General features: G+C 37.3%; 1 long non-coding RNA gene across 1 annotated transcript; it reads left to right on the forward strand.

Moving 5' to 3' along the window:
- Nucleotides 1–4,920: 4,920 nt before the first annotated feature.
- LOC147357033 (uncharacterized) lies at nt 4,921–8,438 on the forward strand. Its single transcript, XR_015143747.1, has 2 exons — nt 4,921–5,125; nt 8,184–8,438. It is a non-coding gene; the product is annotated as an uncharacterized LOC147357033 (long non-coding RNA).
- The last annotated feature ends 1,444 nt before the right edge of the window (nt 8,439–9,882 follow it).

Consider the following 9,882-nt stretch of genomic DNA (forward strand, 5'->3'; position numbering starts at 1 on the left):
GAAAATATTTCATTAGTTGAATGAACATTTTATGAATTCAACATTTTATTATGAATTTGTTTAAATAGTCAATGAAAGCAAAAATGAGCTTTCCAAATGCACTGAAACAACAACAAGAAGTTACCAATTATGATGATTGTCTATAGTCTCAATTTAAATAACTAGAAAAAACATAAACCAATAGTGTACAGGTGTTGGAAAAAATCAGCACATAACTTTGTTACCCAAGAAAAGTTTAACAAATGATTTAGGCCTTTTACAGGCTGGAAGTCATGTAAGTGGACCCCAAACAAGAAAATATGACCAGTACCAGTAGAAACAATTCAATCAACAGAAACAGATTAAAAAAAATAATATTACAGTAGTTATATAATACAATATGATCCATATGTTCAAGATGGTAGAAGAAAATAGAATGATAAGGAGAAAATTTGAAGACATGAAGCTCATATAGGTTAGAATTTGTAATACTTTACTATTCCATATTTTACTTGGGGAAAATATATATATGTTGCATGGGATTTACATAAAAATAGCTGCTGCAGAATCAAAACATCAATGAACATAAAGTCCCAGAAATAGACTATCCAATATGCAGAATAAAGAAGAAAAGAAAAAGTAAAAGCCTTGAAAATTTGGTGCAAGCTACTTGTGGGATAATATTGAGTAATTTCATAATTGGAGAAACAGGAGGAAGAGAATGGATATTTGAAGAAATAATGATCAACATTTTTTTGTCCAAATTTGGTGGGAACTCTTCAAAATCTCAGAAGCTCAGTGAAGCTCAAGCAATATAAATATAACAAATAAAATAGTCTACCTAATACACTATACATAGTAAAACTATCTTTCTGAACTAAAAGCAAATAAGCACAAGGTTTAAAAAACAAAAGCTGAGAAAATTTGTCAACAACAGCTCTGCAGTATGAAAGAAATTGTTAAAGGAAATTCTTAAGATAGAAGAAAAATAATGCCAGGTGGAACTTTAGATCTAAACAATATAAGTAAGCATATGGGCAAATGTGAAAGTTACATTTCTATTTAAAAATTTTGTTCAAAAATAATTTGCCATTTATGACAAACATTGTAAGGTTTATAATATATAGAAGCAGAAAAGTATGGCAGTAATACATAATATTTATATTAATGTATTGTTGATAATACTATATATTAATAATAATATATAATACATAATTCTACCTCAATAGAATATAGTAAGTTTGTTAAGGGCTTCCCAGTGGTACTATTGGTAAAGAACCTGTGTGCCAATGCAGGAGACATGAGATGTGAGTTCAACCCCTGGTTGGGGAAGATCCCCTGGAGGAGCACATGCAACTCACTCCAGTATACTTGCTTGGAGAATCACGTGGACAGAGGAGCCTGAAGGCACAGTTTATAGGGTTGCAAAGAATAAAATATGACTGAAGTGACTTAGCACACACGCAAAGTTTGTTAAATTACATGCAAAGTGATGTGCTAGTTAGGAGTAGACACTGAAAAGTTAAAGCTGTATATTTTAAACCCTAGAGTAAGGGACAGCAAACGGTAGCATGCCAGTTTTGGGAAAAAATAAAAGCAATCATTCTTAGTGATTTTTGCATTTCCTATGGCTGCTTCCACTTTCCAGTTGAAAAAGTTTAATAAGTACAGCAGAGTTCATATGGGAAAAGGCAATGGCAACTCACTCCAGTATTCTTGCCTGGAAAATCCCATGGATGGAGGAGCCTGGTAGGCTGCAGTCCATGGGGTCACTAAGAGTCAGACACGACTGAGCGAGTTCACTTTCACTTTTCCCTTTCATGCATTGGAGAAGGAAATGGCAACCCACTCCAGTGTTCTTGCCTGGAGAACCCCAGGGACGGGGGAGCCTGGTGGGCTGCCATCTGTGGGGTCTCACAGAGTAAGACATGACTGAAGCGACTTAGTAGCAGGAGCAGCAGAGCTCATATGGCCTGAAAAGTCTGAAATATTAACTGTTTAGTTCTTCAAAAAACAATTGCCAACCAATGACCTAGAGAAGCTATTAAAAAAAAAAAGAAAATCAAAGAGATATAACTAATAACCAATATTGCAAATAAAATGGAATGATTATAAGAATAACTGTGTAAATCCTCAATTAATCCAAAGAAGGCAGAGAAAAAAGAGAGGTGCAAAGAACATCTGGAACAAGTGAAATATAACTGCAAGATGGTAGATTTAAATCCTATTTTATTGATACTTGCGGAGAAGGCAATGGCACCCCACTCCAGTATTCTTGCCTGGAAAATCCCATGGATGGAGGAGCCTGGAAGGCTGCAGTCCATGGGGTCGCTGAGGGTCGGACATGACTGAGCAACTTCACTTTCACTTTCACTTTTCACTTTAATGCATTGGAGAAGGAAATGGCAACCCACTCCAGTGTTCTTGCCTGGAGAACCCCAGGGACGGGGGAGCCTGGTGGGCTGCAGTCTATGGGGTCGCACAGAGTTGGACACTACTGAAGTGACTTAGCAGTAGCAGTGTTGATAATTGATACCAGGGGAGCCTGTCATGTTGCAGTCCACGGAGTATCAGAGAATTGGACACAACACAACAATATTAATATTTATATTACATATAAATGGATTAAACATTTCAATTAAGAGGCAGAAGTCATCAGATGGGATTAAAAGAAGCAATACCCAGCTTTATGTTGTCTAAAAGAAACACTTAAAATGTAAAGAAAGAAATAGATTAAAAGCAAAAGGATATAATTAAATTGTATGTAATCACAATTCTAAAGAAAACTTGAATGACTGCATTAATATTAAAGTAGATCCAGGCAACAACTTGGATACTCAACAAAAAGATTTCACGAAGGGGATAAAAGCCTTAAAAAAAAACACACTGTAATGAACATTGGGGTACACGTGTCTCTTTCAATTCTGGTTTCCTCGGTGTGTGTGCCCAGCAATGGGAGTACCCAAATGTTCATTTCAGCACTATTTATAATAGCCAGGACATGGAAGCAACCTAGATGTCCATCAGCAGATGAATGGATAAGAAAGCTGTGGTACATATACACAATGGAGTATTACTCAGCCATTTAAAAGAATACATTTGAGTCAGTTCTAATGAGGTGGATGAAACTGGAGCCTATTATACAGAGTGAAGTAAGCCAGAAAGAAAAACACCAATACAGTATAATAACACATACATATGGAATTTAGAAAGATGGTAACAATAACCCTGTATACGAGACAGCAAAAGAGACACAGATGTATAGAACAGTCTTTTGGACTCTGTGGGAGAGGGAAAGGGTGGAATGCTTTGGGAGAATGGCATCAAAACATGTGTAATATCATATATGAAATGAGTCGCCAGTCCAGGTTCAATGCACGATACTGGATGCTTGGGGCTAGTGCACTGGGATGACCCAGAGGGATGGTATGCAGAGAGAGGAGGGAGGAGGGTTCAGGATGGGCAACATGTGTATACCTGTGGCAGATTTAAGTTTATATATGGCAAAACCAATACGATATTGTAAAGTTAAAAAATAAAATAAACTGTAAAGAACTATAGATATAAAACACACATAAAATGAATGTAAGTAAAACTTGGGAAATTTGAGTAAGACTGGTGGGTTTTATCAATATCAATAGCTTGGTTTTGATATCATACTATTACAAGTTTTACCAATGGAGTAACACATCATCACATCATCATTTTGTATTATTTCCTACATGTTAACATGCAATCATTTCAAAATAAAAAGTTTAAAAAAAATCACACACACACTGTAAGATCCTAGCTGAGTGAATGGTTCTAGAAATCAGGGATTCCAAGGATGGGGCATGAGAGGAAGGAATAAACTGCAAAAGGTCAGGAGGGTACTTTTTGTCATTATAGAAATATTCTATGTCATAATTATGGTAGAGGTTGCACTATGTTATGTAGTGTCAAAACTGATTGCATGTGCATTTGGAATTAGTGAATTTCAACAGAATATTAATGAATATTCTAAGATAAATAACATGCTAAAATCATATAGAATGTTTACAGCTAACTTGTTATAGGTGAATCTGTAGACTTGGCCTGTCCTGTTCATTGTTGTCTCCAGATTTAGGATTATTTGTGACTAATCATACCTGAAAGTGAAAGTCTCTCAGTCGTGTCTCTTTGCAACCTCATGGACTGTTGCCCGCCAACCTCCTCTATCCATGGAATTCTCCAGGCAAGAATACTGGAGTGGGTAGCCATTCCCTTCTCCAGGGCTTCTTCCCAACCCAGGGACTGAACCCAAGTTTCCCACATTGCAGGCAGATTCTTTACCATCTGAGCCACCAGGGAAGCACAATCATGCCTAGTTAACATTATTAAATGACCAAACTGGAGAAAAAAATAACAAAAATCATGTCATAAATTATGATTATCAACTAATGATAAAAATGCCTCCTGTAAGTCATTTGGGGGTACTAAAAGATGGCAACAAAATTGAAAACCATACTTATTTTTGAATCAGATAATATTTTCAATACATTTTTCTTCAATCTCAGATATTACTTCAGGTGAAATACCTTTAAGCTTAAAGTAGTATGCGTTCTCAGTTGCTAAGTCATGTCTGACTCTTTGTGACCCCATGGACTGGACTGTAGTCCGCCAGGCTCCTCTGTCCATGGGATTTCCCAAACAAGACTACTGGAGTGGGTTGCCATTCCCTCCTCTACGGGATTTCCCGACTGTCTCCTGCGTGGACAGACGGGTTCCTTACTGCTGAACCACCTGGGAAGCTCTTAAAGTAGTAAATTCAACTATTAAAATGAAAATACATAAATAAGGTCTTTTCAAAACCTTTTGGAATTTGTACAGAAATGTATTTATTTTACTTTTTCATGTTATCAACTAGATGGTAGTTGAGAGCCAAATGAGATGGAGATTTTCTAATGACCTGTTACGTTTCAGGGCGTCATGCTTCAGTCTCCAGGATGCAGTATCAACTGCTGTGATTTTGTTTAGCCTATGTGGAAATTCATACAAAGGAGAAATTTTTCAAGAAGAATGCTGCTGCTGCTAAGTCACTTCAGTCATGTCCGACTCTGTGCGACCCCATAGATGGCAACCCACCAGGCTCCTCTGTCCCTAGGATTCTCCACGCAAGAATACTGGAGTGGGTTGCCATTTCCTTCTACATACGTCAAAATTGCTTTCTGTATAAAAAAAGGATTCTGGTAATCTCCTGCCAGTACAATATGCCTTGAGGTGAAGTCGCACCTTATTTGGAGTAAGCTTTTTATATACTCATTGGAATTCCAAGCTCCAGTTTTCTGAATTAGTCATAATTACACACCCCTAGTACAATTGGCAGATTTAGCAAAAAATTATAGGATGCCTAGTTAAATTTGAATTTCAAATAAAACGAATGATTTTTAGTACAAGCATGTTACATTCAATATATGGTATATAAATATGCTTAAACTTGTTCATTTTTAGTCTGAATTTCAGATTTCACAGGGCATTCTCTATTTTGCCTGGCAACCTTATCCCCATGGCAGGATACAATTCCTTGTGTCTGCCCTGGGGTTATGCAACTGAGTATATGCCTTTATTTGAATATTAATTTGATAATCTTATAATAATTTTACTGGCAAACTTACTGGAAGCTTCAATTATACTGCAGTTTAATTGCTTTGTAAGATAACGATTTTTATTTATAGACTTAAAAATGTCACATCTGCATATCAACTTGAAAGACCGTAACTGAAAGTACTATCTTTCACAGTCCAGTGACAGGTTTCTAGTTAGAAGCACATTGTGGTAGATACTATTTTACAAAAATAATATATTTTCCAGTGTAGAAAATTATTAGAATCATCTGTATTGGCCTAAAATTATATTTAATTTTATTAAGTTATTTTCATGTTGATGTATCTCTATTGGTATGAAACATAGTTTTAGATTTTTGGGTCAAACTGGAAAATTTAGTACCACTTTAGGAGTCAAGTTAATCTTAACTGAAATAGCTAGAGAGGACTATGTCTCCAGAGCAGGTTTTGAAACACTGCCTTTCCAGCTTAAAAACTTTACCCTTGGGAGGATTAATATTTATTGACTGTGTGTCCGCAAGCCTCTGTATTTACACCTTCTCATAGCCTTGGAAACTAAAAAACTCAATTCTAAAGCTGTTTTCTTTTCCTTTCCAATGCCACGTCAACTCTCCAAACTTGAAGCCTGATGATGTCTTCAGAGTGAATTGACAAAACTTAAAGGGTACAGCTGTTTATTTTTAGAATATGTATGTTTTTGATAAAAAACAAATGATTCAGTGGCACACTTCCCTTGAAACTTACAGGTAGATCTGATCCACAGGACTCTGCATTCTTCCAGAATACTACCATGTTTTATATCAGATGTATTATGTAAGGAAGTCAAATGTACTTAGGGTTTTCATGCTACTTAGATGCATATCTGTTGTGTTTTTTAAAACACAATGCCATTAGATGATTTTTTTTCACAGTATTTCCATATGAATGTTTCTGTCTGGGATGGCCATCTATAACCACAATTTCTTATAATTATTCAGTTCAGTTCAGTCACTCAGTTGTGTCCGACTCTTTGTGACCCCATGAAACCCAGCACACCAGGCCTCCCTGTCCATCACCAACTCCCGGAGTTTACCCAAATGCATGTCCATCGAGTCAGTGATGCCATTGAGCCATCTCATCTTCTGTTGTCCCCTTCTTCTCTTGCCTCCAATCTCTCCCAGCATCAGGGTCTTTTCCAGTGAGTCAGTTCTTTGCATGAGGTGGCCAAAGTTTTGGAGTTTCAGCTTTAGCATCAGTCCTTCCAATGAACACCCAGGACTGGTCTTTAGGATGAACTGGTTGGACCTCCTTGCAGTCCAAGGGACTCTCAAGAGTCATCTCCAACACCACAGTTCAAAAGCATCAATTCTTCAGTGCTCAGTTTTTTTCACAGTCCAACTCTCACATTCATACATGACTACTGGAAAAACCCTAGCCTTGACTAGACGAACCTTTGTTGGCAAAGTAATGTCTCTGCTTTTGAATATGCTGTCTAGGTTGGTCAAAACTTTCTTTCCAAGGATTGAGCATCTTTTAATTTCATGGCTGCAATCACCATCTGCAGTGATTTTGGAGCCCAAAAATATATGCATGTTGATGTATGGCAAAATCAATACAATATTGTAAAGTAAATAATAATAATAATAATAAAGTCTGACACTGTTTCCACTGTTTCCCCATCTATTCCCCATGAAGTGATGGGACTGCATGCCATGATCTTAGTTTTCTGAATGTTGAGCTTTAAGCCAACTTTTTTACTCTCCTCTTTCACTTTCATTAAGAGGCTTTTTAGTTCCTCTTCACTTTTTGCCATAAGAGTGGTGTCATCTGCATATCTGAGGTTACTGATATTTCTCCCGGCAATCTTGATTCCAGCTTGTGTTTCTTCCAGCCCAGCGTTTCTCATGATGTACTCTGCATAGAAGTTAAATAAGCAGGGTGACAATATACAGCCTTGACGTACTCCTTTTCCTATTTGGAACCAGTCTGTTGTTCCATGTCCAGTTCTAACTGTTGCTTCCTGACCTGCATACACATTTCTCAAGAGGCAGGTCAGGTGGTCTGGTATACCCATCTTTTTCAGAATTTTTCAGTTTATTGTGATCCACACAGTCAAAGGCTTTGTCATAGTCAAGAAAGCAGAAATAGATGTTTTTCTGGAACTCTCTTGCTTTTTTGATGATCCAGCAGATGTTGGCAATTTGATCTCTGGTTCCTCTGCCTTTTCTAAAACCAACTTAAACATCTGGAAGTTCACGGTTCACGTATTGCTGAAGCCATTATTAAAGCATAGCAAATCAAGTAAACATCCTGTCCAGCCATTTCTGTAATAGAAATACTTTTTTAGACTTACAAAAAGTGTTAGCATAATAGCTTACAAGGTAGCTTATAACTGTGGTTGTTTTGAACAGAATTAGATACTTTATTTTTTAACATCTATTGGAACAAAAAATGACTACTTGTCAGATATTTCCAATAGCAGTAATTTAAAAATAGTCAAAGTTATATAAACAGTCATACTGTGCGCAAAACTATAGCAAGTTTTTATTGACAGCTATGTGATTTGAAGGTAAGATGCTCTGCAATAATTCCCATAATTTTCTGTAAGTGGTATAACTAACTTGGCATTTATTTATCTTCTAGATGAAATGAATGATCATCAAAATACCCTGTCCTACATGGTGATAAACCCATTTCCAGACACCACACTGGAGCTGAATGATGTGGTGTAAGGTGATGTAGCTCACATAAGGCCTGTATTTTTAGAAAACCACACATTTATTTATTTTTATATTTTTATTTCCCCATAAAGCCCCATATTGTTTTTGTGATGTAAACACTTATAAAATTGAAGTCTAATTTTGGTGTTCAATAAACAAATGCATTTTGTGTACTGCATTGTGTATTGCTGTGTGTCATACTATACAAAAGCATCATAGGATGGTAGAGGTATAGAAGACAACTTGAATTTCGTTTTCAGTATATTGAGCAAATATACATTTGGACAAATGATAGAAAATCTATGGAATAAAAAGAAGAAAGAAGTTCAAAGGAAAACCTAAAATATCCCACACTAGCTAATTCTAAATCCCTTAGACTTTTCAAAGCCAAGGTAAATGGGTCAAAATCTTTATTAGGAAAGGGTCTATGGTAGTAATTTGGTATTATTCATGTTCATAAAAGTGTTGAAGTGCTGCTTTAAAAGTGTGGTCTATATAGCATAACTGTCACATGAGTTAAGCATGGATTAAATGAGATAGTGTTTTTCTAAACTCAGGAAAGAAGGCATCATTGTGAGTTACTCTGATTATAAAGATGGAGGACTTGAACTAGACTCTTAGGGTAGATAGGATTTGTGCAGGAGGAGAGGAGAGATCATTCCAGAACATGGAGATGGCTTGAGAAAATGCAGTACCTAGGCATCGCATAATGTGTGCCAGCTGGCAATACTACAGAGCCTAGTGTGACCAGAGTAAAAGCTTTGTATTGTTAGCATTTGCATTGCAAATAACTAGTTAAACATGATATTCAGTTCAGTTCAGTTGCTCAGTTGTGTCCAACTCTTTTCAACCCCATGGACTGCAGCACGCCAGGCTTCCCTGTCCATCACCAACTCCTAGAGCCAACTCAAACTCATGTCTATTGAGTCGGTGATGCCATTCAACCATCTCATCCTCTGTCATCCCCTTCTTCTCCTGCCTTCTACCTTTCCCAGCATCAGGGTCTTTTCAAATGAGTTAGTTCTTTGCAGTGTTGGAAACATATTAAACCTGACTTTGGAAGGATCTTAGATTAGAAAATAAAGAATTTATGCTCAATCTTCTAGGTAATAAGAGCACTTGGATATATGAGCAAGAAAGTAGCAAAAATTTAGAAAAGTCGTTTTGACAGCTGTTGATGTAAGTGTAGGAGAGAAATTCCTTATGAGAAGCTGCCAGGAGCCAGCACGGGAGTCCCCACCCATAACAAGGTTATGTGGGAGAGTTCTGGTGGGCAAGGCAAGCCAGAACTCGAGGGGTGCCCCTCTGGGCCTACCTGAGCATCTACCCCAAAACCAGAGTCTGCCTACTTTACTGCTTTGTGCTCTCACCTACACCTCTGACTTTACAGGGGGCCGTACCCCACCCCCATCTCTCTCTCTGAAAAAGAGTTAACTTACAGCTCCAGTTAATAAAGTTCCTGGGCGTGACAAGAGTGTTTTAGTTTACAAACCCCTCAGATGGCTCTCTGACTTGCCTGACAGGTTTACCCGGACTCCTACAGCTACGATTGTTTACAGTCTCCCAACAGCGAGAGGCACGGGAAGCTTAAGACATTCAAATAGTATAGAGCCTCTCGGAGA

Source organism: Bos grunniens, chromosome 16 (genome assembly GCF_055505025.1).
Source record: "Bos grunniens cultivar Pamir isolate PY7600 chromosome 16, Bosgru_T2T1.0, whole genome shotgun sequence".
NCBI lineage: Eukaryota > Metazoa > Chordata > Mammalia > Artiodactyla > Bovidae > Bos > Bos grunniens.